The 24,530-nt window shown below is 44.0% G+C and overlaps 22 non-coding genes across 22 annotated transcripts; all 22 read right to left on the bottom strand.

Moving 5' to 3' along the window:
* Nucleotides 1-1,264: 1,264 nt before the first annotated feature.
* Nucleotides 1,265-1,335, bottom strand: trnag-gcc (transfer RNA glycine (anticodon GCC)). Its single transcript has one exon. It is a non-coding gene; the product is annotated as a tRNA-Gly (tRNA).
* Nucleotides 1,336-2,054: 719 nt separating this feature from the next.
* Nucleotides 2,055-2,125, bottom strand: trnag-gcc (transfer RNA glycine (anticodon GCC)). The gene has a single exon. It is a non-coding gene; the product is annotated as a tRNA-Gly (tRNA).
* A 719-nt stretch (nucleotides 2,126-2,844) lies between these two features.
* Nucleotides 2,845-2,915, bottom strand: trnag-gcc (transfer RNA glycine (anticodon GCC)). The gene has a single exon. It is a non-coding gene; the product is annotated as a tRNA-Gly (tRNA).
* Nucleotides 2,916-3,634: 719 nt separating this feature from the next.
* trnag-gcc (transfer RNA glycine (anticodon GCC)) lies at nucleotides 3,635-3,705 on the bottom strand. The gene has a single exon. It is a non-coding gene; the product is annotated as a tRNA-Gly (tRNA).
* A 719-nt stretch (nucleotides 3,706-4,424) lies between these two features.
* On the bottom strand, nucleotides 4,425-4,495 carry trnag-gcc (transfer RNA glycine (anticodon GCC)). Its single transcript has one exon. It is a non-coding gene; the product is annotated as a tRNA-Gly (tRNA).
* A 2,309-nt stretch (nucleotides 4,496-6,804) lies between these two features.
* trnag-gcc (transfer RNA glycine (anticodon GCC)) lies at nucleotides 6,805-6,875 on the bottom strand. Its single transcript has one exon. It is a non-coding gene; the product is annotated as a tRNA-Gly (tRNA).
* Nucleotides 6,876-7,594: 719 nt separating this feature from the next.
* trnag-gcc (transfer RNA glycine (anticodon GCC)) lies at nucleotides 7,595-7,665 on the bottom strand. Its single transcript has one exon. It is a non-coding gene; the product is annotated as a tRNA-Gly (tRNA).
* Nucleotides 7,666-8,384: 719 nt separating this feature from the next.
* trnag-gcc (transfer RNA glycine (anticodon GCC)) lies at nucleotides 8,385-8,455 on the bottom strand. The gene has a single exon. It is a non-coding gene; the product is annotated as a tRNA-Gly (tRNA).
* Nucleotides 8,456-9,174: 719 nt separating this feature from the next.
* trnag-gcc (transfer RNA glycine (anticodon GCC)) lies at nucleotides 9,175-9,245 on the bottom strand. The gene has a single exon. It is a non-coding gene; the product is annotated as a tRNA-Gly (tRNA).
* Nucleotides 9,246-9,969: 724 nt separating this feature from the next.
* On the bottom strand, nucleotides 9,970-10,040 carry trnag-gcc (transfer RNA glycine (anticodon GCC)). Its single transcript has one exon. It is a non-coding gene; the product is annotated as a tRNA-Gly (tRNA).
* Nucleotides 10,041-10,759: 719 nt separating this feature from the next.
* On the bottom strand, nucleotides 10,760-10,830 carry trnag-gcc (transfer RNA glycine (anticodon GCC)). Its single transcript has one exon. It is a non-coding gene; the product is annotated as a tRNA-Gly (tRNA).
* A 1,514-nt stretch (nucleotides 10,831-12,344) lies between these two features.
* On the bottom strand, nucleotides 12,345-12,415 carry trnag-gcc (transfer RNA glycine (anticodon GCC)). Its single transcript has one exon. It is a non-coding gene; the product is annotated as a tRNA-Gly (tRNA).
* A 1,323-nt stretch (nucleotides 12,416-13,738) lies between these two features.
* Nucleotides 13,739-13,809, bottom strand: trnag-gcc (transfer RNA glycine (anticodon GCC)). Its single transcript has one exon. It is a non-coding gene; the product is annotated as a tRNA-Gly (tRNA).
* A 719-nt stretch (nucleotides 13,810-14,528) lies between these two features.
* trnag-gcc (transfer RNA glycine (anticodon GCC)) lies at nucleotides 14,529-14,599 on the bottom strand. Its single transcript has one exon. It is a non-coding gene; the product is annotated as a tRNA-Gly (tRNA).
* A 719-nt stretch (nucleotides 14,600-15,318) lies between these two features.
* On the bottom strand, nucleotides 15,319-15,389 carry trnag-gcc (transfer RNA glycine (anticodon GCC)). Its single transcript has one exon. It is a non-coding gene; the product is annotated as a tRNA-Gly (tRNA).
* A 1,514-nt stretch (nucleotides 15,390-16,903) lies between these two features.
* On the bottom strand, nucleotides 16,904-16,974 carry trnag-gcc (transfer RNA glycine (anticodon GCC)). Its single transcript has one exon. It is a non-coding gene; the product is annotated as a tRNA-Gly (tRNA).
* A 719-nt stretch (nucleotides 16,975-17,693) lies between these two features.
* Nucleotides 17,694-17,764, bottom strand: trnag-gcc (transfer RNA glycine (anticodon GCC)). The gene has a single exon. It is a non-coding gene; the product is annotated as a tRNA-Gly (tRNA).
* A 2,309-nt stretch (nucleotides 17,765-20,073) lies between these two features.
* On the bottom strand, nucleotides 20,074-20,144 carry trnag-acc (transfer RNA glycine (anticodon ACC)). Its single transcript has one exon. It is a non-coding gene; the product is annotated as a tRNA-Gly (tRNA).
* A 719-nt stretch (nucleotides 20,145-20,863) lies between these two features.
* trnag-gcc (transfer RNA glycine (anticodon GCC)) lies at nucleotides 20,864-20,934 on the bottom strand. The gene has a single exon. It is a non-coding gene; the product is annotated as a tRNA-Gly (tRNA).
* A 724-nt stretch (nucleotides 20,935-21,658) lies between these two features.
* Nucleotides 21,659-21,729, bottom strand: trnag-gcc (transfer RNA glycine (anticodon GCC)). Its single transcript has one exon. It is a non-coding gene; the product is annotated as a tRNA-Gly (tRNA).
* A 719-nt stretch (nucleotides 21,730-22,448) lies between these two features.
* On the bottom strand, nucleotides 22,449-22,519 carry trnag-gcc (transfer RNA glycine (anticodon GCC)). The gene has a single exon. It is a non-coding gene; the product is annotated as a tRNA-Gly (tRNA).
* Nucleotides 22,520-23,238: 719 nt separating this feature from the next.
* Nucleotides 23,239-23,309, bottom strand: trnag-gcc (transfer RNA glycine (anticodon GCC)). The gene has a single exon. It is a non-coding gene; the product is annotated as a tRNA-Gly (tRNA).
* Nucleotides 23,310-24,530: the final 1,221 nt, after the last annotated feature.

Here is a 24,530-nt window from a genome sequence, read left to right as displayed (position 1 = left end):
ATGTTGGGCTTAAACCCTTCTAACAAAAATATCTGTAGAGACTGAATGGTTGGAGCTAGGAACTACTATGACCCCGCTATGGAAAGCTGAGACTCTCACAAACACGTACATGTAATCGATTTTGCTCTATACCGCTCACAAGCCACACAATACTAGTTTGCAGGTGAGGCGTTTGTGGGTAATCCCAGGACATTGTCACAAATGCCAAACTCAAGACAGTTGTCACTGACAAGTTGGTTACTCTTTCCCATTTAACAACTAAAGCCTTGCAAAAAGTTAATCACCTCACACACTGGAAATCTGCAATGGATTCACCAAAGTCTACTGAGAATGAGTAAATGTTCAAAGTCTTATTTTTCAAGAGTCAGTTGAGAATTCGACCAAGACCAGAGATTTCTGTTTGCCTGGCAATCTAACACAGATTTCCTCCTCAGGGGTTTGCATACTTGTCGAAATGACATGTTCAAAACTTCCTGCATTGGCCGGGAATCGAACCCTGGCCTCCCGCGTGGCAGGCGAGAATTCTACCACTGAACAACCAATGCCTTGGAAGGCTGAGTTAACCTCAAAGGCAGGAAATTGTATCATAAAGCTTTTTTTCCAAGAATATGTTCCACTTTGTGGGCTCAGCAACATTGTTCACCCTAAAAAAAGAGCAGTACTTTCTCCCCGTCGGGGAATTGAACCCCGGTCTCCCGCGTGACAGGCGGGGATACTCACCACTATACTAACGAGGAGCAGGTGGGTTGGAACTTTGAAAAAACGTGGAGCATTGGTACTAACCCTAAATTTGGAATGTTGGGCTTAAACCCTTCTAACAAAAATATCTGTAGAGACTGAATGGTTGGAGCTAGGAACTACTATGACCCCGCTATGGAAAGCTGAGACTCTCACAAACACGTACATGTAATCGATTTTGCTCTATACCGCTCACAAGCCACACAATACTAGTTTGCAGGTGAGGCGTTTGTGGGTAATCCCAGGACATTGTCACAAATGCCAAACTCAAGACAGTTGTCACTGACAAGTTGGTTACTCTTTCCCATTTAACAACTAAAGCCTTGCAAAAAGTTAATCACCTCACACACTGGAAATCTGCAATGGATTCACCAAAGTCTACTGAGAATGAGTAAATGTTCAAAGTCTTATTTTTCAAGAGTCAGTTGAGAATTCGACCAAGAGATTTCTGTTTGCCTGGCAATCTAACACAGATTTCCTCCTCAGGGGTTTGCATACTTGTCGAAATGACATGTTCAAAACTTCCTGCATTGGCCGGGAATCGAACCCGGGCCTCCCGCGTGGCAGGCGAGAATTCTACCACTGAACAACCAATGCCTTGGAAGGCTGAGTTAACCTCAAAGGCAGGAAATTGTATCATAAAGCTTTTTTTCCAAGAATATGTTCCACTTTGTGGGCTCAACAACATTGTTCACCCTAAAAAAAGAGCAGTACTTTCTCCCCGTCGGGGAATTGAACCCCAGTCTCCCGCGTGACAGGCGGGGATACTCACCACTATACTAACGAGGAGCAGGTGGGTTGAAACTTTGAAAAAACGTGGAGCATTGGTACTAACCCTAAATTTGGAATGTTGGGCTTAAACCCTTCTAACAAAAATATCTGTAGAGACTGAATGGTTGGAGCTAGGAACTACTATGACCCAGCTATGGAAAGCTGAGACTCTCACAAACACGTACATGTAATCGATTTTGCTCTATACCGCTCACAAGCCACACAATACTAGTTTGCAGGTGAGGCGTTTGTGGGTAATCCCAGGACATTGTCACAAATGCCAAACTCAAGACAGTTGTCACTGACAAGTTGGTTACTCTTTCCCATTTAACAACTAAAGCCTTGCAAAAAGTTAATCACCTCACACACTGGAAATCTGCAATGGATTCACCAAAGTCTACTGAGAATGAGTAAATGTTCAAAGTCTTATTTTTCAAGAGTCAGTTGAGAATTCGACCAAGAGATTTCTGTTTGCCTGGCAATCTAACACAGATTTCCTCCTCAGGGGTTTGCATACTTGTCGAAATGACATGTTCAAAACTTCCTGCATTGGCCGGGAATCGAACCCGGGCCTCCCGCGTGGCAGGCGAGAATTCTACCACTGAACAACCAATGCCTTGGAAGGCTGAGTTAACCTCAAAGGCAGGAAATTGTATCATAAAGCTTTTTTTCCAAGAATATGTTCCACTTTGTGGGCTCAACAACATTGTTCACCCTAAAAAAAGAGCAGTACTTTCTCCCCGTCGGGGAATTGAACCCCGGTCTCCCGCGTGACAGGCGGGGATACTCACCACTATACTAACGAGGAGCAGGTGGGTTGGAACTTTGAAAAAACGTGGAGCATTGGTACTAACCCTAAATTTGGAATGTTGGGCTTAAACCCTTCTAACAAAAATATCTGTAGAGACTGAATGGTTGGAGCTAGGAACTACTATGACCCCGCTATGGAAAGCTGAGACTCTCACAAACACGTACATGTAATCGATTTTGCTCTATACCGCTCACAAGCCACACAATACTAGTTTGCAGGTGAGGCGTTTGTGGGTAATCCCAGGACATTGTCACAAATGCCAAACTCAAGACAGTTGTCACTGACAAGTTGGTTACTCTTTCCCATTTAACAACTAAAGCCTTGCAAAAAGTTAATCACCTCACACACTGGAAATCTGCAATGGATTCACCAAAGTCTACTGAGAATGAGTAAATGTTCAAAGTCTTATTTTTCAAGAGTCAGTTGAGAATTCGACCAAGAGATTTCTGTTTGCCTGGCAATCTAACACAGATTTCCTCCTCAGGGGTTTGCATACTTGTCGAAATGACATGTTCAAAACTTCCTGCATTGGCCGGGAATCGAACCCGGGCCTCCCGCGTGGCAGGCGAGAATTCTACCACTGAACAACCAATGCCTTGGAAGGCTGAGTTAACCTCAAAGGCAGGAAATTGTATCATAAAGCTTTTTTTCCAAGAATATGTTCCACTTTGTGGGCTCAACAACATTGTTCACCCTAAAAAAAGAGCAGTACTTTCTCCCCGTCGGGGAATTGAACCCCGGTCTCCCGCGTGACAGGCGGGGATACTCACCACTATACTAACGAGGAGCAGGTGGGTTGGAACTTTGAAAAAACGTGGAGCATTGGTACTAACCCTAAATTTGGAATGTTGGGCTTAAACCCTTCTAACAAAAATATCTGTAGAGACTGAATGGTTGGAGCTAGGAACTACTATGACCCCGCTATGGAAAGCTGAGACTCTCACAAACACGTACATGTAATCGATTTTGCTCTATACCGCTCACAAGCCACACAATACTAGTTTGCAGGTGAGGCGTTTGTGGGTAATCCCAGGACATTGTCACAAATGCCAAACTCAAGACAGTTGTCACTGACAAGTTGGTTACTCTTTCCCATTTAACAACTAAAGCCTTGCAAAAAGTTAATCACCTCACACACTGGAAATCTGCAATGGATTCACCAAAGTCTACTGAGAATGAGTAAATGTTCAAAGTCTTATTTTTCAAGAGTCAGTTGAGAATTCGACCAAGAGATTTCTGTTTGCCTGGCAATCTAACACAGATTTCCTCCTCAGGGGTTTGCATACTTGTCGAAATGACATGTTCAAAACTTCCTGCATTGGCCGGGAATCGAACCCGGGCCTCCCGCGTGGCAGGCGAGAATTCTACCACTGAACAACCAATGCCTTGGAAGGCTGAGTTAACCTCAAAGGCAGGAAATTGTATCATAAAGCTTTTTTTCCAAGAATATGTTCCACTTTGTGGGCTCAACAACATTGTTCACCCTAAAAAAAGAGCAGTACTTTCTCCCCGTCGGGGAATTGAACCCCAGTCTCCCGCGTGACAGGCGGGGATACTCACCACTATACTAACGAGGAGCAGGTGGGTTGAAACTTTGAAAAAACGTGGAGCATTGGTACTAACCCTAAATTTGGAATGTTGGGCTTAAACCCTTCTAACAAAAATATCTGTAGAGACTGAATGGTTGGAGCTAGGAACTACTATGACCCAGCTATGGAAAGCTGAGACTCTCACAAACACGTACATGTAATCGATTTTGCTCTATACCGCTCACAAGCCACACAATACTAGTTTGCAGGTGAGGCGTTTGTGGGTAATCCCAGGACATTGTCACAAATGCCAAACTCAAGACAGTTGTCACTGACAAGTTGGTTACTCTTTCCCATTTAACAACTAAAGCCTTGCAAAAAGTTAATCACCTCACACACTGGAAATCTGCAATGGATTCACCAAAGTCTACTGAGAATGAGTAAATGTTCAAAGTCTTATTTTTCAAGAGTCAGTTGAGAATTCGACCAAGAGATTTCTGTTTGCCTGGCAATCTAACACAGATTTCCTCCTCAGGGGTTTGCATACTTGTCGAAATGACATGTTCAAAACTTCCTGCATTGGCCGGGAATCGAACCCGGGCCTCCCGCGTGGCAGGCGAGAATTCTACCACTGAACAACCAATGCCTTGGAAGGCTGAGTTAACCTCAAAGGCAGGAAATTGTATCATAAAGCTTTTTTTCCAAGAATATGTTCCACTTTGTGGGCTCAACAACATTGTTCACCCTAAAAAAAGAGCAGTACTTTCTCCCCGTCGGGGAATTGAACCCCGGTCTCCCGCGTGACAGGCGGGGATACTCACCACTATACTAACAAGGAGCAGGTGGGTTGGAACTTTGAAAAAACGTGGAGCATTGGTACTAACCCTAAATTTGGAATGTTGGGCTTAAACCCTTCTAACAAAAATATCTGTAGAGACTGAATGGTTGGAGCTAGGAACTACTATGACCCAGCTATGGAAAGCTGAGACTCTCACAAACACGTACATGTAATCGATTTTGCTCTATACCGCTCACAAGCCACACAATACTAGTTTGCAGGTGAGGCGTTTGTGGGTAATCCCAGGACATTGTCACAAATGCCAAACTCAAGACAGTTGTCACTGACAAGTTGGTTACTCTTTCCCATTTAACAACTAAAGCCTTGCAAAAAGTTAATCACCTCACACACTGGAAATCTGCAATGGATTCACCAAAGTCTACTGAGAATGAGTAAATGTTCAAAGTCTTATTTTTCAAGAGTCAGTTGAGAATTCGACCAAGACCAGAGATTTCTGTTTGCCTGGCAATCTAACACAGATTTCCTCCTCAGGGGTTTGCATACTTGTCGAAATGACATGTTCAAAACTTCCTGCATTGGCCGGGAATCGAACCCGGGCCTCCCGTGTGGCAGGCGAGAATTCTACCACTGAACAACCAATGCCTTGGAAGGCTGAGTTAACCTCAAAGGCAGGAAATTGTATCATAAAGCTTTTTTTCCAAGAATATGTTCCACTTTGTGGGCTCAGCAACATTATTCACCCTAAAAAAAGAGCTGTACTTTCTCCCCGTCGGGGAATTGAACCCCGGTCTCCCGCGTGACAGGCGGGGATACTCACCACTATACTAACGAGGAGCAGGTGGGTTGGGCCTTTGAAAAAACGTGGAGCATTGGTACTAACCCTAAATTTGGAATGTTGGGCTTAAACCCTTCTAACAAAAATATCTGTAGAGACTGAATGGTTGGAGCTAGGAACTACTATGACCCAGCTATGGAAAGCTGAGACTCTCACAAACACGTACATGTAATCGATTTTGCTCTATACCGCTCACAAGCCACACAATACTAGTTTGCAGGTGAGGCGTTTGTGGGTAATCCCAGGACATTGTCACAAATGCCAAACTCAAGACAGTTGTCACTGACAAGTTGGTTACTCTTTCCCATTTAACAACTAAAGCCTTGCAAAAAGTTAATCACCTCACACACTGGAAATCTGCAATGGATTCACCAAAGTCTACTGAGAATGAGTAAATGTTCAAAGTCTTATTTTTCAAGAGTCAGTTGAGAATTCGACCAAGACCAGAGATTTCTGTTTGCCTGGCAATCTAACACAGATTTCCTCCTCAGGGGTTTGCATACTTGTCGAAATGACATGTTCAAAACTTCCTGCATTGGCCGGGAATCGAACCCGGGCCTCCCGTGTGGCAGGCGAGAATTCTACCACTGAACAACCAATGCCTTGGAAGGCTGAGTTAACCTCAAAGGCAGGAAATTGTATCATAAAGCTTTTTTTCCAAGAATATGTTCCACTTTGTGGGCTCAGCAACATTATTCACCCTAAAAAAAGAGCTGTACTTTCTCCCCGTCGGGGAATTGAACCCCGGTCTCCCGCGTGACAGGCGGGGATACTCACCACTATACTAACGAGGAGCAGGTGGGTTGGGCCTTTGAAAAAACGTGGAGCATTGGTACTAACCCTAAATTTGGAATGTTGGGCTTAAACCCTTCTAACAAAAATATCTGTAGAGACTGAATGGTTGGAGCTAGGAACTACTATGACCCAGCTATGGAAAGCTGAGACTCTCACAAACACGTACATGTAATCGATTTTGCTCTATACCGCTCACAAGCCACACAATACTAGTTTGCAGGTGAGGCGTTTGTGGGTAATCCCAGGACATTGTCACAAATGCCAAACTCAAGACAGTTGTCACTGACAAGTTGGTTACTCTTTCCCATTTAACAACTAAAGCCTTGCAAAAAGTTAATCACCTCACACACTGGAAATCTGCAATGGATTCACCAAAGTCTACTGAGAATGAGTAAATGTTCAAAGTCTTATTTTTCAAGAGTCAGTTGAGAATTCGACCAAGAGATTTCTGTTTGCCTGGCAATCTAACACAGATTTCCTCCTCAGGGGTTTGCATACTTGTCGAAATGACATGTTCAAAACTTCCTGCATTGGCCGGGAATCGAACCCGGGCCTCCCGCGTGGCAGGCGAGAATTCTACCACTGAACAACCAATGCCTTGGAAGGCTGAGTTAACCTCAAAGGCAGGAAATTGTATCATAAAGCTTTTTTTCCAAGAATATGTTCCACTTTGTGGGCTCAACAACATTGTTCACCCTAAAAAAAGAGCAGTACTTTCTCCCCGTCGGGGAATTGAACCCCGGTCTCCCGCGTGACAGGCGGGGATACTCACCACTATACTAACAAGGAGCAGGTGGGTTGGAACTTTGAAAAAACGTGGAGCATTGGTACTAACCCTAAATTTGGAATGTTGGGCTTAAACCCTTCTAACAAAAATATCTGTAGAGACTGAATGGTTGGAGCTAGGAACTACTATGACCCAGCTATGGAAAGCTGAGACTCTCACAAACACGTACATGTAATCGATTTTGCTCTATACCGCTCACAAGCCACACAATACTAGTTTGCAGGTGAGGCGTTTGTGGGTAATCCCAGGACATTGTCACAAATGCCAAACTCAAGACAGTTGTCACTGACAAGTTGGTTACTCTTTCCCATTTAACAACTAAAGCCTTGCAAAAAGTTAATCACCTCACACACTGGAAATCTGCAATGGATTCACCAAAGTCTACTGAGAATGAGTAAATGTTCAAAGTCTTATTTTTCAAGAGTCAGTTGAGAATTCGACCAAGAGATTTCTGTTTGCCTGGCAATCTAACACAGATTTCCTCCTCAGGGGTTTGCATACTTGTCGAAATGACATGTTCAAAACTTCCTGCATTGGCCGGGAATCGAACCCGGGCCTCCCGCGTGGCAGGCGAGAATTCTACCACTGAACAACCAATGCCTTGGAAGGCTGAGTTAACCTCAAAGGCAGGAAATTGTATCATAAAGCTTTTTTTCCAAGAATATGTTCCACTTTGTGGGCTCAACAACATTGTTCACCCTAAAAAAAGAGCAGTACTTTCTCCCCGTCGGGGAATTGAACCCCGGTCTCCCGCGTGACAGGCGGGGATACTCACCACTATACTAACAAGGAGCAGGTGGGTTGGAACTTTGAAAAAACGTGGAGCATTGGTACTAACCCTAAATTTGGAATGTTGGGCTTAAACCCTTCTAACAAAAATATCTGTAGAGACTGAATGGTTGGAGCTAGGAACTACTATGACCCAGCTATGGAAAGCTGAGACTCTCACAAACACGTACATGTAATCGATTTTGCTCTATACCGCTCACAAGCCACACAATACTAGTTTGCAGGTGAGGCGTTTGTGGGTAATCCCAGGACATTGTCACAAATGCCAAACTCAAGACAGTTGTCACTGACAAGTTGGTTACTCTTTCCCATTTAACAACTAAAGCCTTGCAAAAAGTTAATCACCTCACACACTGGAAATCTGCAATGGATTCACCAAAGTCTACTGAGAATGAGTAAATGTTCAAAGTCTTATTTTTCAAGAGTCAGTTGAGAATTCGACCAAGAGATTTCTGTTTGCCTGGCAATCTAACACAGATTTCCTCCTCAGGGGTTTGCATACTTGTCGAAATGACATGTTCAAAACTTCCTGCATTGGCCGGGAATCGAACCCGGGCCTCCCGCGTGGCAGGCGAGAATTCTACCACTGAACAACCAATGCCTTGGAAGGCTGAGTTAACCTCAAAGGCAGGAAATTGTATCATAAAGCTTTTTTTCCAAGAATATGTTCCACTTTGTGGGCTCAACAACATTGTTCACCCTAAAAAAAGAGCAGTACTTTCTCCCCGTCGGGGAATTGAACCCCGGTCTCCCGCGTGACAGGCGGGGATACTCACCACTATACTAACAAGGAGCAGGTGGGTTGGAACTTTGAAAAAACGTGGAGCATTGGTACTAACCCTAAATTTGGAATGTTGGGCTTAAACCCTTCTAACAAAAATATCTGTAGAGACTGAATGGTTGGAGCTAGGAACTACTATGACCCAGCTATGGAAAGCTGAGACTCTCACAAACACGTACATGTAATCGATTTTGCTCTATACCGCTCACAAGCCACACAATACTAGTTTGCAGGTGAGGCGTTTGTGGGTAATCCCAGGACATTGTCACAAATGCCAAACTCAAGACAGTTGTCACTGACAAGTTGGTTACTCTTTCCCATTTAACAACTAAAGCCTTGCAAAAAGTTAATCACCTCACACACTGGAAATCTGCAATGGATTCACCAAAGTCTACTGAGAATGAGTAAATGTTCAAAGTCTTATTTTTCAAGAGTCAGTTGAGAATTCGACCAAGAGATTTCTGTTTGCCTGGCAATCTAACACAGATTTCCTCCTCAGGGGTTTGCATACTTGTCGAAATGACATGTTCAAAACTTCCTGCATTGGCCGGGAATCGAACCCGGGCCTCCCGCGTGGCAGGCGAGAATTCTACCACTGAACAACCAATGCCTTGGAAGGCTGAGTTAACCTCAAAGGCAGGAAATTGTATCATAAAGCTTTTTTTCCAAGAATATGTTCCACTTTGTGGGCTCAACAACATTGTTCACCCTAAAAAAAGAGCAGTACTTTCTCCCCGTCGGGGAATTGAACCCCGGTCTCCCGCGTGACAGGCGGGGATACTCACCACTATACTAACAAGGAGCAGGTGGGTTGGAACTTTGAAAAAACGTGGAGCATTGGTACTAACCCTAAATTTGGAATGTTGGGCTTAAACCCTTCTAACAAAAATATCTGTAGAGACTGAATGGTTGGAGCTAGGAACTACTATGACCCAGCTATGGAAAGCTGAGACTCTCACAAACACGTACATGTAATCGATTTTGCTCTATACCGCTCACAAGCCACACAATACTAGTTTGCAGGTGAGGCGTTTGTGGGTAATCCCAGGACATTGTCACAAATGCCAAACTCAAGACAGTTGTCACTGACAAGTTGGTTACTCTTTCCCATTTAACAACTAAAGCCTTGCAAAAAGTTAATCACCTCACACACTGGAAATCTGCAATGGATTCACCAAAGTCTACTGAGAATGAGTAAATGTTCAAAGTCTTATTTTTCAAGAGTCAGTTGAGAATTCGACCAAGACCAGAGATTTCTGTTTGCCTGGCAATCTAACACAGATTTCCTCCTCAGGGGTTTGCATACTTGTCGAAATGACATGTTCAAAACTTCCTGCATTGGCCGGGAATCGAACCCGGGCCTCCCGCGTGGCAGGCGAGAATTCTACCACTGAACAACCAATGCCTTGGAAGGCTGAGTTAACCTCAAAGGCAGGAAATTGTATCATAAAGCTTTTTTTCCAAGAATATGTTCCACTTTGTGGGCTCAACAACATTGTTCATCCTAAAAAAAGAGCAGTACTTTCTCCCCGTCGGGGAATTGAACCCCAGTCTCCCGCGTGACAGGCGGGGATACTCACCACTATACTAACGAGGAGCAGGTGGGTTGAAACTTTGAAAAAACGTGGAGCATTGGTACTAACCCTAAATTTGGAATGTTGGGCTTAAACCCTTCTAACAAAAATATCTGTAGAGACTGAATGGTTGGAGCTAGGAACTACTATGACCCAGCTATGGAAAGCTGAGACTCTCACAAACACGTACATGTAATCGATTTTGCTCTATACCGCTCACAAGCCACACAATACTAGTTTGCAGGTGAGGCGTTTGTGGGTAATCCCAGGACATTGTCACAAATGCCAAACTCAAGACAGTTGTCACTGACAAGTTGGTTACTCTTTCCCATTTAACAACTAAAGCCTTGCAAAAAGTTAATCACCTCACACACTGGAAATCTGCAATGGATTCACCAAAGTCTACTGAGAATGAGTAAATGTTCAAAGTCTTATTTTTCAAGAGTCAGTTGAGAATTCGACCAAGAGATTTCTGTTTGCCTGGCAATCTAACACAGATTTCCTCCTCAGGGGTTTGCATACTTGTCGAAATGACATGTTCAAAACTTCCTGCATTGGCCGGGAATCGAACCCGGGCCTCCCGCGTGGCAGGCGAGAATTCTACCACTGAACAACCAATGCCTTGGAAGGCTGAGTTAACCTCAAAGGCAGGAAATTGTATCATAAAGCTTTTTTTCCAAGAATATGTTCCACTTTGTGGGCTCAACAACATTGTTCACCCTAAAAAAAGAGCAGTACTTTCTCCCCGTCGGGGAATTGAACCCCGGTCTCCCGCGTGACAGGCGGGGATACTCACCACTATACTAACGAGGAGCAGGTGGGTTGGGCCTTTGAAAAAACGTGGAGCATTGGTACTAACCCTAAATTTGGAATGTTGGGCTTAAACCCTTCTAACAAAAATATCTGTAGAGACTGAATGGTTGGAGCTAGGAACTACTATGACCCAGCTATGGAAAGCTGAGACTCTCACAAACACGTACATGTAATCGATTTTGCTCTATACCGCTCACAAGCCACACAATACTAGTTTGCAGGTGAGGCGTTTGTGGGTAATCCCAGGACATTGTCACAAATGCCAAACTCAAGACAGTTGTCACTGACAAGTTGGTTACTCTTTCCCATTTAACAACTAAAGCCTTGCAAAAAGTTAATCACCTCACACACTGGAAATCTGCAATGGATTCACCAAAGTCTACTGAGAATGAGTAAATGTTCAAAGTCTTATTTTTCAAGAGTCAGTTGAGAATTCGACCAAGACCAGAGATTTCTGTTTGCCTGGCAATCTAACACAGATTTCCTCCTCAGGGGTTTGCATACTTGTCGAAATGACATGTTCAAAACTTCCTGCATTGGCCGGGAATCGAACCCGGGCCTCCCGTGTGGCAGGCGAGAATTCTACCACTGAACAACCAATGCCTTGGAAGGCTGAGTTAACCTCAAAGGCAGGAAATTGTATCATAAAGCTTTTTTTCCAAGAATATGTTCCACTTTGTGGGCTCAGCAACATTATTCACCCTAAAAAAAGAGCTGTACTTTCTCCCCGTCGGGGAATTGAACCCCGGTCTCCCGCGTGACAGGCGGGGATACTCACCACTATACTAACGAGGAGCAGGTGGGTTGGGCCTTTGAAAAAACGTGGAGCATTGGTACTAACCCTAAATTTGGAATGTTGGGCTTAAACCCTTCTAACAAAAATATCTGTAGAGACTGAATGGTTGGAGCTAGGAACTACTATGACCCAGCTATGGAAAGCTGAGACTCTCACAAACACGTACATGTAATCGATTTTGCTCTATACCGCTCACAAGCCACACAATACTAGTTTGCAGGTGAGGCGTTTGTGGGTAATCCCAGGACATTGTCACAAATGCCAAACTCAAGACAGTTGTCACTGACAAGTTGGTTACTCTTTCCCATTTAACAACTAAAGCCTTGCAAAAAGTTAATCACCTCACACACTGGAAATCTGCAATGGATTCACCAAAGTCTACTGAGAATGAGTAAATGTTCAAAGTCTTATTTTTCAAGAGTCAGTTGAGAATTCGACCAAGAGATTTCTGTTTGCCTGGCAATCTAACACAGATTTCCTCCTCAGGGGTTTGCATACTTGTCGAAATGACATGTTCAAAACTTCCTGCATTGGCCGGGAATCGAACCCGGGCCTCCCGCGTGGCAGGCGAGAATTCTACCACTGAACAACCAATGCCTTGGAAGGCTGAGTTAACCTCAAAGGCAGGAAATTGTATCATAAAGCTTTTTTTCCAAGAATATGTTCCACTTTGTGGGCTCAACAACATTGTTCACCCTAAAAAAAGAGCAGTACTTTCTCCCCGTCGGGGAATTGAACCCCGGTCTCCCGCGTGACAGGCGGGGATACTCACCACTATACTAACGAGGAGCAGGTGGGTTGGAACTTTGAAAAAACGTGGAGCATTGGTACTAACCCTAAATTTGGAATGTTGGGCTTAAACCCTTCTAACAAAAATATCTGTAGAGACTGAATGGTTGGAGCTAGGAACTACTATGACCCAGCTATGGAAAGCTGAGACTCTCACAAACACGTACATGTAATCGATTTTGCTCTATACCGCTCACAAGCCACACAATACTAGTTTGCAGGTGAGGCGTTTGTGGGTAATCCCAGGACATTGTCACAAATGCCAAACTCAAGACAGTTGTCACTGACAAGTTGGTTACTCTTTCCCATTTAACAACTAAAGCCTTGCAAAAAGTTAATCACCTCACACACTGGAAATCTGCAATGGATTCACCAAAGTCTACTGAGAATGAGTAAATGTTCAAAGTCTTATTTTTCAAGAGTCAGTTGAGAATTCGACCAAGACCAGAGATTTCTGTTTGCCTGGCAATCTAACACAGATTTCCTCCTCAGGGGTTTGCATACTTGTCGAAATGACATGTTCAAAACTTCCTGCATTGGCCGGGAATCGAACCCGGGCCTCCCGTGTGGCAGGCGGGGATACTCACCACTATACTAACGAGGAGCAGGTGGGTTGAAACTTTGAAAAAACGTGGAGCATTGGTACTAACCCTAAATTTGGAATGTTGGGCTTAAACCCTTCTAACAAAAATATCTGTAGAGACTGAATGGTTGGAGCTAGGAACTACTATGACCCAGCTATGGAAAGCTGAGACTCTCACAAACACGTACATGTAATCGATTTTGCTCTATACCGCTCACAAGCCACACAATACTAGTTTGCAGGTGAGGCGTTTGTGGGTAATCCCAGGACATTGTCACAAATGCCAAACTCAAGACAGTTGTCACTGACAAGTTGGTTACTCTTTCCCATTTAACAACTAAAGCCTTGCAAAAAGTTAATCACCTCACACACTGGAAATCTGCAATGGATTCACCAAAGTCTACTGAGAATGAGTAAATGTTCAAAGTCTTATTTTTCAAGAGTCAGTTGAGAATTCGACCAAGAGATTTCTGTTTGCCTGGCAATCTAACACAGATTTCCTCCTCAGGGGTTTGCATACTTGTCGAAATGACATGTTCAAAACTTCCTGCATTGGCCGGGAATCGAACCCGGGCCTCCCGCGTGGCAGGCGAGAATTCTACCACTGAACAACCAATGCCTTGGAAGGCTGAGTTAACCTCAAAGGCAGGAAATTGTATCATAAAGCTTTTTTTCCAAGAATATGTTCCACTTTGTGGGCTCAACAACATTGTTCACCCTAAAAAAAGAGCAGTACTTTCTCCCCGTCGGGGAATTGAACCCCAGTCTCCCGCGTGACAGGCGGGGATACTCACCACTATACTAACGAGGAGCAGGTGGGTTGAAACTTTGAAAAAACGTGGAGCATTGGTACTAACCCTAAATTTGGAATGTTGGGCTTAAACCCTTCTAACAAAAATATCTGTAGAGACTGAATGGTTGGAGCTAGGAACTACTATGACCCAGCTATGGAAAGCTGAGACTCTCACAAACACGTACATGTAATCGATTTTGCTCTATACCGCTCACAAGCCACACAATACTAGTTTGCAGGTGAGGCGTTTGTGGGTAATCCCAGGACATTGTCACAAATGCCAAACTCAAGACAGTTGTCACTGACAAGTTGGTTACTCTTTCCCATTTAACAACTAAAGCCTTGCAAAAAGTTAATCACCTCACACACTGGAAATCTGCAATGGATTCACCAAAGTCTACTGAGAATGAGTAAATGTTCAAAGTCTTATTTTTCAAGAGTCAGTTGAGAATTCGACCAAGAGATTTCTGTTTGCCTGGCAATCTAACACAGATTTCCTCCTCAGGGGTTTGCATACTTGTCGAAATGACATGTTCAAAACTTCCTGCATTGGCCGGGAATCGAACCCGGGCCTCCCGCGTGGCAGGCGAGAATTCTACCACTGAACAACCAATGCCTTGGAAGGCTGAGTTAACCTCAAAGGCAGGAAATTGTATCATAAAGCTTTTTTTCCAAGAATATGTTCCACTTTGTGGGCTCAACAACATTGTTCACCCTAAAAAAAGAGCAGTACTTTCTCCCCGTCGGGGAATTGAACCCCAGTCTCCCGCGTGACAGGCGGGGATACTCACCACTATACTAACGAGGAGCAGGTGGGTTGAAACTTTGAAAAAACGTGGAGCATTGGTACTAACCCTAAATTTGGAATGTTGGGCTTAAACCCTTCTAACAAAAATATCTGTAGAGACTGAATGGTTGGAGCTAGGAACTACTATGACCCAGCTATGGAAAGCTGAGACTCTCACAAACACGTACATGTAATCGATTTTGCTCTATACCGCTCACAAGCCACACAATACTAGTTTGCAGGTGAGGCGTTTGTGGGTAATCCCAGGACATTGTCACAAATGCCAAACTCAAGACAGTTGTCACTGACAAGTTGGTTACTCTTTCCCATTTAACAACTAAAGCCTTGCAAAAAGTTAATCACCTCACACACTGGAAATCTGCAATGGATTCACCAAAGTCTACTGAGAATGAGTAAATGTTCAAAGTCTTATTTTTCAAGAGTCAGTTGAGAATTCGACCAAGAGATTTCTGTTTGCCTGGCAATCTAACACAGATTTCCTCCTCAGGGGTTTGCATACTTGTCGAAATGACATGTTCAAAACTTCCTGCATTGGCCGGGAATCGAACCCGGGCCTCCCGCGTGGCAGGCGAGAATTCTACCACTGAACAACCAATGCCTTGGAAGGCTGAGTTAACCTCAAAGGCAGGAAATTGTATCATAAAGCTTTTTTTCCAAGAATATGTTCCACTTTGTGGGCTCAACAACATTGTTCACCCTAAAAAAAGAGCAGTACTTTCTCCCCGTCGGGGAATTGAACCCCGGTCTCCCGCGTGACAGGCGGGGATACTCACCACTATACTAACGAGGAGCAGGTGGGTTGGAACTTTGAAAAAACGTGGAGCATTGGTACTAACCCTAAATTTGGAATGTTGGGCTTAAACCCTTCTAACAAAAATATCTGTAGAGACTGAATGGTTGGAGCTAGGAACTACTATGACCCCGCTATGGAAAGCTGAGACTCTCACAAACACGTACATGTAATCGATTTTGCTCTATACCGCTCACAAGCCACACAATACTAGTTTGCAGGTGAGGCGTTTGTGGGTAATCCCAGGACATTGTCACAAATGCCAAACTCAAGACAGTTGTCACTGACAAGTTGGTTACTCTTTCCCATTTAACAACTAAAGCCTTGCAAAAAGTTAATCACCTCACACACTGGAAATCTGCAATGGATTCACCAAAGTCTACTGAGAATGAGTAAATGTTCAAAGTCTTATTTTTCAAGAGTCAGTTGAGAATTCGACCAAGACCAGAGATTTCTGTTTGCCTGGCAATCTAACACAGATTTCCTCCTCAGGGGTTTGCATACTTGTCGAAATGACATGTTCAAAACTTCCTGCATTGGCCGGGAATCGAACCCGGGCCTCCCGTGTGGCAGGCGAGAATTCTACCACTGAACAACCAATGCCTTGGAAGGCTGAGTTAACCTCAAAGGCAGGAAATTGTATCATAAAGCTTTTTTTCCAAGAATATGTTCCACTTTGTGGGCTCAGCAACATTATTCACCCTAAAAAAAGAGCTGTACTTTCTCCCCGTCGGGGAATTGAACCCCGGTCTCCCGCGTGACAGGCGGGGATACTCACCACTATACTAACGAGGAGCAGGTGGGTTGGGCCTTTGAAAAAACGTGGAGCATTGGTACTAACCCTAAATTTGGAATGTTGGGCTTAAACCCTTCTAACAAAAATATCTGTAGAGACTGAATGGTTGGAGCTAGGAACTACTATGACCCAGCTATGGAAAGCTGAGACTCTCACAAACACGTACATGTAATCGATTTTGCTCTATACCGCTCACAAGCCACACAATACTAGTTTGCAGGTGAGGCGTTTGTGGGTAATCCCAGGACATTGTCACAAATGCCAAACTCAAGACAGTTGTCACTGACAAGTTGGTTACTCTTTCCCATTTAACAACTAAAGCCTTGCAAAAAGTTAATCACCTCACACACTGGAAATCTGCAATGGATTCACCAAAGTCTACTGAGAATGAGTAAATGTTCAAAGTCTTATTTTTCAAGAGTCAGTTGAGAATTCGACCAAGAGATTTCTGTTTGCCTGGCAATCTAACACAGATTTCCTCCTCAGGGGTTTGCATACTTGTCGAAATGACATGTTCAAAACTTCCTGCATTGGCCGGGAATCGAACCCGGGCCTCCCGCGTGGCAGGCGAGAATTCTACCACTGAACAACCAATGCCTTGGAAGGCTGAGTTAACCTCAAAGGCAGGAAATTGTATCATAAAGCTTTTTTTCCAAGAATATGTTCCACTTTGTGGGCTCAACAACATTGTTCACCCTAAAAAAAGAGCAGTACTTTCTCCCCGTCGGGGAATTGAACCCCAGTCTCCCGCGTGACAGGCGGGGATACTCACCACTATACTAACGAGGAGCAGGTGGGTTGAAACTTTGAAAAAACGTGGAGCATTGGTACTAACCCTAAATTTGGAATGTTGGGCTTAAACCCTTCTAACAAAAATATCTGTAGAGACTGAATGGTTGGAGCTAGGAACTACTATGACCCAGCTATGGAAAGCTGAGACTCTCACAAACACGTACATGTAATCGATTTTGCTCTATACCGCTCACAAGCCACACAATACTAGTTTGCAGGTGAGGCGTTTGTGGGTAATCCCAGGACATTGTCACAAATGCCAAACTCAAGACAGTTGTCACTGACAAGTTGGTTACTCTTTCCCATTTAACAACTAAAGCCTTGCAAAAAGTTAATCACCTCACACACTGGAAATCTGCAATGGATTCACCAAAGTCTACTGAGAATGAGTAAATGTTCAAAGTCTTATTTTTCAAGAGTCAGTTGAGAATTCGACCAAGAGATTTCTGTTTGCCTGGCAATCTAACACAGATTTCCTCCTCAGGGGTTTGCATACTTGTCGAAATGACATGTTCAAAACTTCCTGCATTGGCCGGGAATCGAACCCGGGCCTCCCGCGTGGCAGGCGAGAATTCTACCACTGAACAACCAATGCCTTGGAAGGCTGAGTTAACCTCAAAGGCAGGAAATTGTATCATAAAGCTTTTTTTCCAAGAATATGTTCCACTTTGTGGGCTCAACAACATTGTTCACCCTAAAAAAAGAGCAGTACTTTCTCCCCGTCGGGGAATTGAACCCCGGTCTCCCGCGTGACAGGCGGGGATACTCACCACTATACTAACAAGGAGCAGGTGGGTTGGAACTTTGAAAAAACGTGGAGCATTGGTACTAACCCTAAATTTGGAATGTTGGGCTTAAACCCTTCTAACAAAAATATCTGTAGAGACTGAATGGTTGGAGCTAGGAACTACTATGACCCAGCTATGGAAAGCTGAGACTCTCACAAACACGTACATGTAATCGATTTTGCTCTATACCGCTCACAAGCCACACAATACTAGTTTGCAGGTGAGGCGTTTGTGGGTAATCCCAGGACATTGTCACAAATGCCAAACTCAAGACAGTTGTCACTGACAAGTTGGTTACTCTTTCCCATTTAACAACTAAAGCCTTGCAAAAAGTTAATCACCTCACACACTGGAAATCTGCAATGGATTCACCAAAGTCTACTGAGAATGAGTAAATGTTCAAAGTCTTATTTTTCAAGAGTCAGTTGAGAATTCGACCAAGACCAGAGATTTCTGTTTGCCTGGCAATCTAACACAGATTTCCTCCTCAGGGGTTTGCATACTTGTCGAAATGACATGTTCAAAACTTCCTGCATTGGCCGGGAATCGAACCCGGGCCTCCCGTGTGGCAGGCGAGAATTCTACCACTGAACAACCAATGCCTTGGAAGGCTGAGTTAACCTCAAAGGCAGGAAATTGTATCATAAAGCTTTTTTTCCAAGAATATGTTCCACTTTGTGGGCTCAGCAACATTATTCACCCTAAAAAAAGAGCTGTACTTTCTCCCCGTCGGGGAATTGAACCCCGGTCTCCCGCGTGACAGGCGGGGATACTCACCACTATACTAACGAGGAGCAGGTGGGTTGGGCCTTTGAAAAAACGTGGAGCATTGGTACTAACCCTAAATTTGGAATGTTGGGCTTAAACCCTTCTAACAAAAATATCTGTAGAGACTGAATGGTTGGAGCTAGGAACTACTATGACCCAGCTATGGAAAGCTGAGACTCTCACAAACACGTACATGTAATCGATTTTGCTCTATACCGCTCACAAGCCACACAATACTAGTTTGCAGGTGAGGCGTTTGTGGGTAATCCCAGGACATTGTCACAAATGCCAAACTCAAGACAGTTGTCACTGACAAGTTGGTTACTCTTTCCCATTTAACAACTAAAGCCTTGCAAAAAGTTAATCACCTCACACACTGGAAATCTGCAATGGATTCACCAAAGTCTACTGAGAATGAGTAAATGTTCAAAGTCTTATTTTTCAAGAGTCAGTTGAGAATTCGACCAAGACCAGAGATTTCTGTTTGCCTGGCAATCTAACACAGATTTCCTCCTCAGGGGTTTGCATACTTGTCGAAATGACATGTTCAAAACTTCCTGCATTGGCCGGGAATCGAACCCGGGCCTCCCGTGTGGCAGGCGAGAATTCTACCACTGAACAACCAATGCCTTGGAAGGCTGAGTTAACCTCAAAGGCAGGAAATTGTATCATAAAGCTTTTTTTCCAAGAATATGTTCCACTTTGTGGGCTCAGCAACATTATTCACCCTAAAAAAAGAGCTGTACTTTCTCCCCGTCGGGGAATTGAACCCCGGTCTCCCGCGTGACAGGCGGGGATACTCACCACTATACTAACGAGGAGCAGGTGGGTTGGGCCTTTGAAAAAACGTGGAGCATTGGTACTAACCCTAAATTTGGAATGTTGGGCTTAAACCCTTCTAACAAAAATATCTGTAGAGACTGAATGGTTGGAGCTAGGAACTACTATGACCCAGCTATGGAAAGCTGAGACTCTCACAAACACGTACATGTAATCGATTTTGCTCTATACCGCTCACAAGCCACACAATACTAGTTTGCAGGTGAGGCGTTTGTGGGTAATCCCAGGACATTGTCACAAATGCCAAACTCAAGACAGTTGTCACTGACAAGTTGGTTACTCTTTCCCATTTAACAACTAAAGCCTTGCAAAAAGTTAATCACCTCACACACTGGAAATCTGCAATGGATTCACCAAAGTCTACTGAGAATGAGTAAATGTTCAAAGTCTTATTTTTCAAGAGTCAGTTGAGAATTCGACCAAGAGATTTCTGTTTGCCTGGCAATCTAACACAGATTTCCTCCTCAGGGGTTTGCATACTTGTCGAAATGACATGTTCAAAACTTCCTGCATTGGCCGGGAATCGAACCCGGGCCTCCCGCGTGGTAGGCGAGAATTCTACCACTGAACAACCAATGCCTTGGAAGGCTGAGTTAACCTCAAAGGCAGGAAATTGTATCATAAAGCTTTTTTTCCAAGAATATGTTCCACTTTGTGGGCTCAACAACATTGTTCACCCTAAAAAAAGAGCAGTACTTTCTCCCCGTCGGGGAATTGAACCCCGGTCTCCCGCGTGACAGGCGGGGATACTCACCACTATACTAACAAGGAGCAGGTGGGTTGGAACTTTGAAAAAACGTGGAGCATTGGTACTAACCCTAAATTTGGAATGTTGGGCTTAAACCCTTCTAACAAAAATATCTGTAGAGACTGAATGGTTGGAGCTAGGAACTACTATGACCCAGCTATGGAAAGCTGAGACTCTCACAAACACGTACATGTAATCGATTTTGCTCTATACCGCTCACAAGCCACACAATACTAGTTTGCAGGTGAGGCGTTTGTGGGTAATCCCAGGACATTGTCACAAATGCCAAACTCAAGACAGTTGTCACTGACAAGTTGGTTACTCTTTCCCATTTAACAACTAAAGCCTTGCAAAAAGTTAATCACCTCACACACTGGAAATCTGCAATGGATTCACCAAAGTCTACTGAGAATGAGTAAATGTTCAAAGTCTTATTTTTCAAGAGTCAGTTGAGAATTCGACCAAGAGATTTCTGTTTGCCTGGCAATCTAACACAGATTTCCTCCTCAGGGGTTTGCATACTTGTCGAAATGACATGTTCAAAACTTCCTGCATTGGCCGGGAATCGAACCCGGGCCTCCCGCGTGGCAGGCGAGTATTCTACCACTGAACAACCAATGCCTTGGAAGGCTGAGTTAACCTCAAAGGCAGGAAATTGTATCATAAAGCTTTTTTTCCAAGAATATGTTCCACTTTGTGGGCTCAACAACATTGTTCACCCTAAAAAAAGAGCAGTACTTTCTCCCCGTCGGGGAATTGAACCCCGGTCTCCCGCGTGACAGGCGGGGATACTCACCACTATACTAACAAGGAGCAGGTGGGTTGGAACTTTGAAAAAACGTGGAGCATTGGTACTAACCCTAAATTTGGAATGTTGGGCTTAAACCCTTCTAACAAAAATATCTGTAGAGACTGAATGGTTGGAGCTAGGAACTACTATGACCCAGCTATGGAAAGCTGAGACTCTCACAAACACGTACATGTAATCGATTTTGCTCTATACCGCTCACAAGCCACACAATACTAGTTTGCAGGTGAGGCGTTTGTGGGTAATCCCAGGACATTGTCACAAATGCCAAACTCAAGACAGTTGTCACTGACAAGTTGGTTACTCTTTCCCATTTAACAACTAAAGCCTTGCAAAAAGTTAATCACCTCACACACTGGAAATCTGCAATGGATTCACCAAAGTCTACTGAGAATGAGTAAATGTTCAAAGTCTTATTTTTCAAGAGTCAGTTGAGAATTCGACCAAGACCAGAGATTTCTGTTTGCCTGGCAATCTAACACAGATTTCCTCCTCAGGGGTTTGCATACTTGTCGAAATGACATGTTCAAAACTTCCTGCATTGGCCGGGAATCGAACCCGGGCCTCCCGCGTGGCAGGCGAGAATTCTACCACTGAACAACCAATGCCTTGGAAGGCTGAGTTAACCTCAAAGGCAGGAAATTGTATCATAAAGCTTTTTTTCCAAGAATATGTTCCACTTTGTGGGCTCAACAACATTGTTCATCCTAAAAAAAGAGCAGTACTTTCTCCCCGTCGGGGAATTGAACCCCAGTCTCCCGCGTGACAGGCGGGGATACTCACCACTATACTAACGAGGAGCAGGTGGGTTGAAACTTTGAAAAAACGTGGAGCATTGGTACTAACCCTAAATTTGGAATGTTGGGCTTAAACCCTTCTAACAAAAATATCTGTAGAGACTGAATGGTTGGAGCTAGGAACTACTATGACCCAGCTATGGAAAGCTGAGACTCTCACAAACACGTACATGTAATCGATTTTGCTCTATACCGCTCACAAGCCACACAATACTAGTTTGCAGGTGAGGCGTTTGTGGGTAATCCCAGGACATTGTCACAAATGCCAAACTCAAGACAGTTGTCACTGACAAGTTGGTTACTCTTTCCCATTTAACAACTAAAGCCTTGCAAAAAGTTAATCACCTCACACACTGGAAATCTGCAATGGATTCACCAAAGTCTACTGAGAATGAGTAAATGTTCAAAGTCTTATTTTTCAAGAGTCAGTTGAGAATTCGACCAAGAGATTTCTGTTTGCCTGGCAATCTAACACAGATTTCCTCCTCAGGGGTTTGCATACTTGTCGAAATGACATGTTCAAAACTTCCTGCATTGGCCGGGAATCGAACCCGGGCCTCCCGCGTGGCAGGCGAGAATTCTACCACTGAACAACCAATGCCTTGGAAGGCTGAGTTAACCTCAAAGGCAGGAAATTGTATCATAAAGCTTTTTTTCCAAGAATATGTTCCACTTTGTGGGCTCAACAACATTGTTCACCCTAAAAAAAGAGCAGTACTTTCTCCCCGTCGGGGAATTGAACCCCGGTCTCCCGCGTGACAGGCGGGGATACTCACCACTATACTAACGAGGAGCAGGTGGGTTGGGCCTTTGAAAAAACGTGGAGCATTGGTACTAACCCTAAATTTGGAATGTTGGGCTTAAACCCTTCTAACAAAAATATCTGTAGAGACTGAATGGTTGGAGCTAGGAACTACTATGACCCAGCTATGGAAAGCTGAGACTCTCACAAACACGTACATGTAATCGATTTTGCTCTATACCGCTCACAAGCCACACAATACTAGTTTGCAGGTGAGGCGTTTGTGGGTAATCCCAGGACATTGTCACAAATGCCAAACTCAAGACAGTTGTCACTGACAAGTTGGTTACTCTTTCCCATTTAACAACTAAAGCCTTGCAAAAAGTTAATCACCTCACACACTGGAAATCTGCAATGGATTCACCAAAGTCTACTGAGAATGAGTAAATGTTCAAAGTCTTATTTTTCAAGAGTCAGTTGAGAATTCGACCAAGAGATTTCTGTTTGCCTGGCAATCTAACACAGATTTCCTCCTCAGGGGTTTGCATACTTGTCGAAATGACATGTTCAAAACTTCCTGCATTGGCCGGGAATCGAACCCGGGCCTCCCGCGTGGCAGGCGAGAATTCTACCACTGAACAACCAATGCCTTGGAAGGCTGAGTTAACCTCAAAGGCAGGAAATTGTATCATAAAGCTTTTTTTCCAAGAATATGTTCCACTTTGTGGGCTCAACAACATTGTTCACCCTAAAAAAAGAGCAGTACTTTCTCCCCGTCGGGGAATTGAACCCCGGTCTCCCGCGTGACAGGCGGGGATACTCACCACTATACTAACGAGGAGCAGGTGGGTTGGAACTTTGAAAAAACGTGGAGCATTGGTACTAACCCTAAATTTGGAATGTTGGGCTTAAACCCTTCTAACAAAAATATCTGTAGAGACTGAATGGTTGGAGCTAGGAACTACTATGACCCAGCTATGGAAAGCTGAGACTCTCACAAACACGTACATGTAATCGATTTTGCTCTATACCGCTCACAAGCCACACAATACTAGTTTGCAGGTGAGGCGTTTGTGGGTAATCCCAGGACATTGTCACAAATGCCAAACTCAAGACAGTTGTCACTGACAAGTTGGTTACTCTTTCCCATTTAACAACTAAAGCCTTGCAAAAAGTTAATCACCTCACACACTGGAAATCTGCAATGGATTCACCAAAGTCTACTGAGAATGAGTAAATGTTCAAAGTCTTATTTTTCAAGAGTCAGTTGAGAATTCGACCAAGACCAGAGATTTCTGTTTGCCTGGCAATCTAACACAGATTTCCTCCTCAGGGGTTTGCATACTTGTCGAAATGACATGTTCAAAACTTCCTGCATTGGCCGGGAATCGAACCCGGGCCTCCCGTGTGGCAGGCGGGGATACTCACCACTATACTAACGAGGAGCAGGTGGGTTGAAACTTTGAAAAAACGTGGAGCATTGGTACTAACCCTAAATTTGGAATGTTGGGCTTAAACCCTTCTAACAAAAATATCTGTAGAGACTGAATGGTTGGAGCTAGGAACTACTATGACCCAGCTATGGAAAGCTGAGACTCTCACAAACACGTACATGTAATCGATTTTGCTCTATACCGCTCACAAGCCACACAATACTAGTTTGCAGGTGAGGCGTTTGTGGGTAATCCCAGGACATTGTCACAAATGCCAAACTCAAGACAGTTGTCACTGACAAGTTGGTTACTCTTTCCCATTTAACAACTAAAGCCTTGCAAAAAGTTAATCACCTCACACACTGGAAATCTGCAATGGATTCACCAAAGTCTACTGAGAATGAGTAAATGTTCAAAGTCTTATTTTTCAAGAGTCA

Source organism: Oncorhynchus mykiss, chromosome 5, assembly GCF_057628025.1.
Source record: "Oncorhynchus mykiss isolate SJ-2025 chromosome 5, ASM5762802v1, whole genome shotgun sequence".
Taxonomy (NCBI): domain Eukaryota; kingdom Metazoa; phylum Chordata; class Actinopteri; order Salmoniformes; family Salmonidae; genus Oncorhynchus; species Oncorhynchus mykiss.
This window is presented reverse-complemented; position numbering and strand designations above follow the sequence as displayed.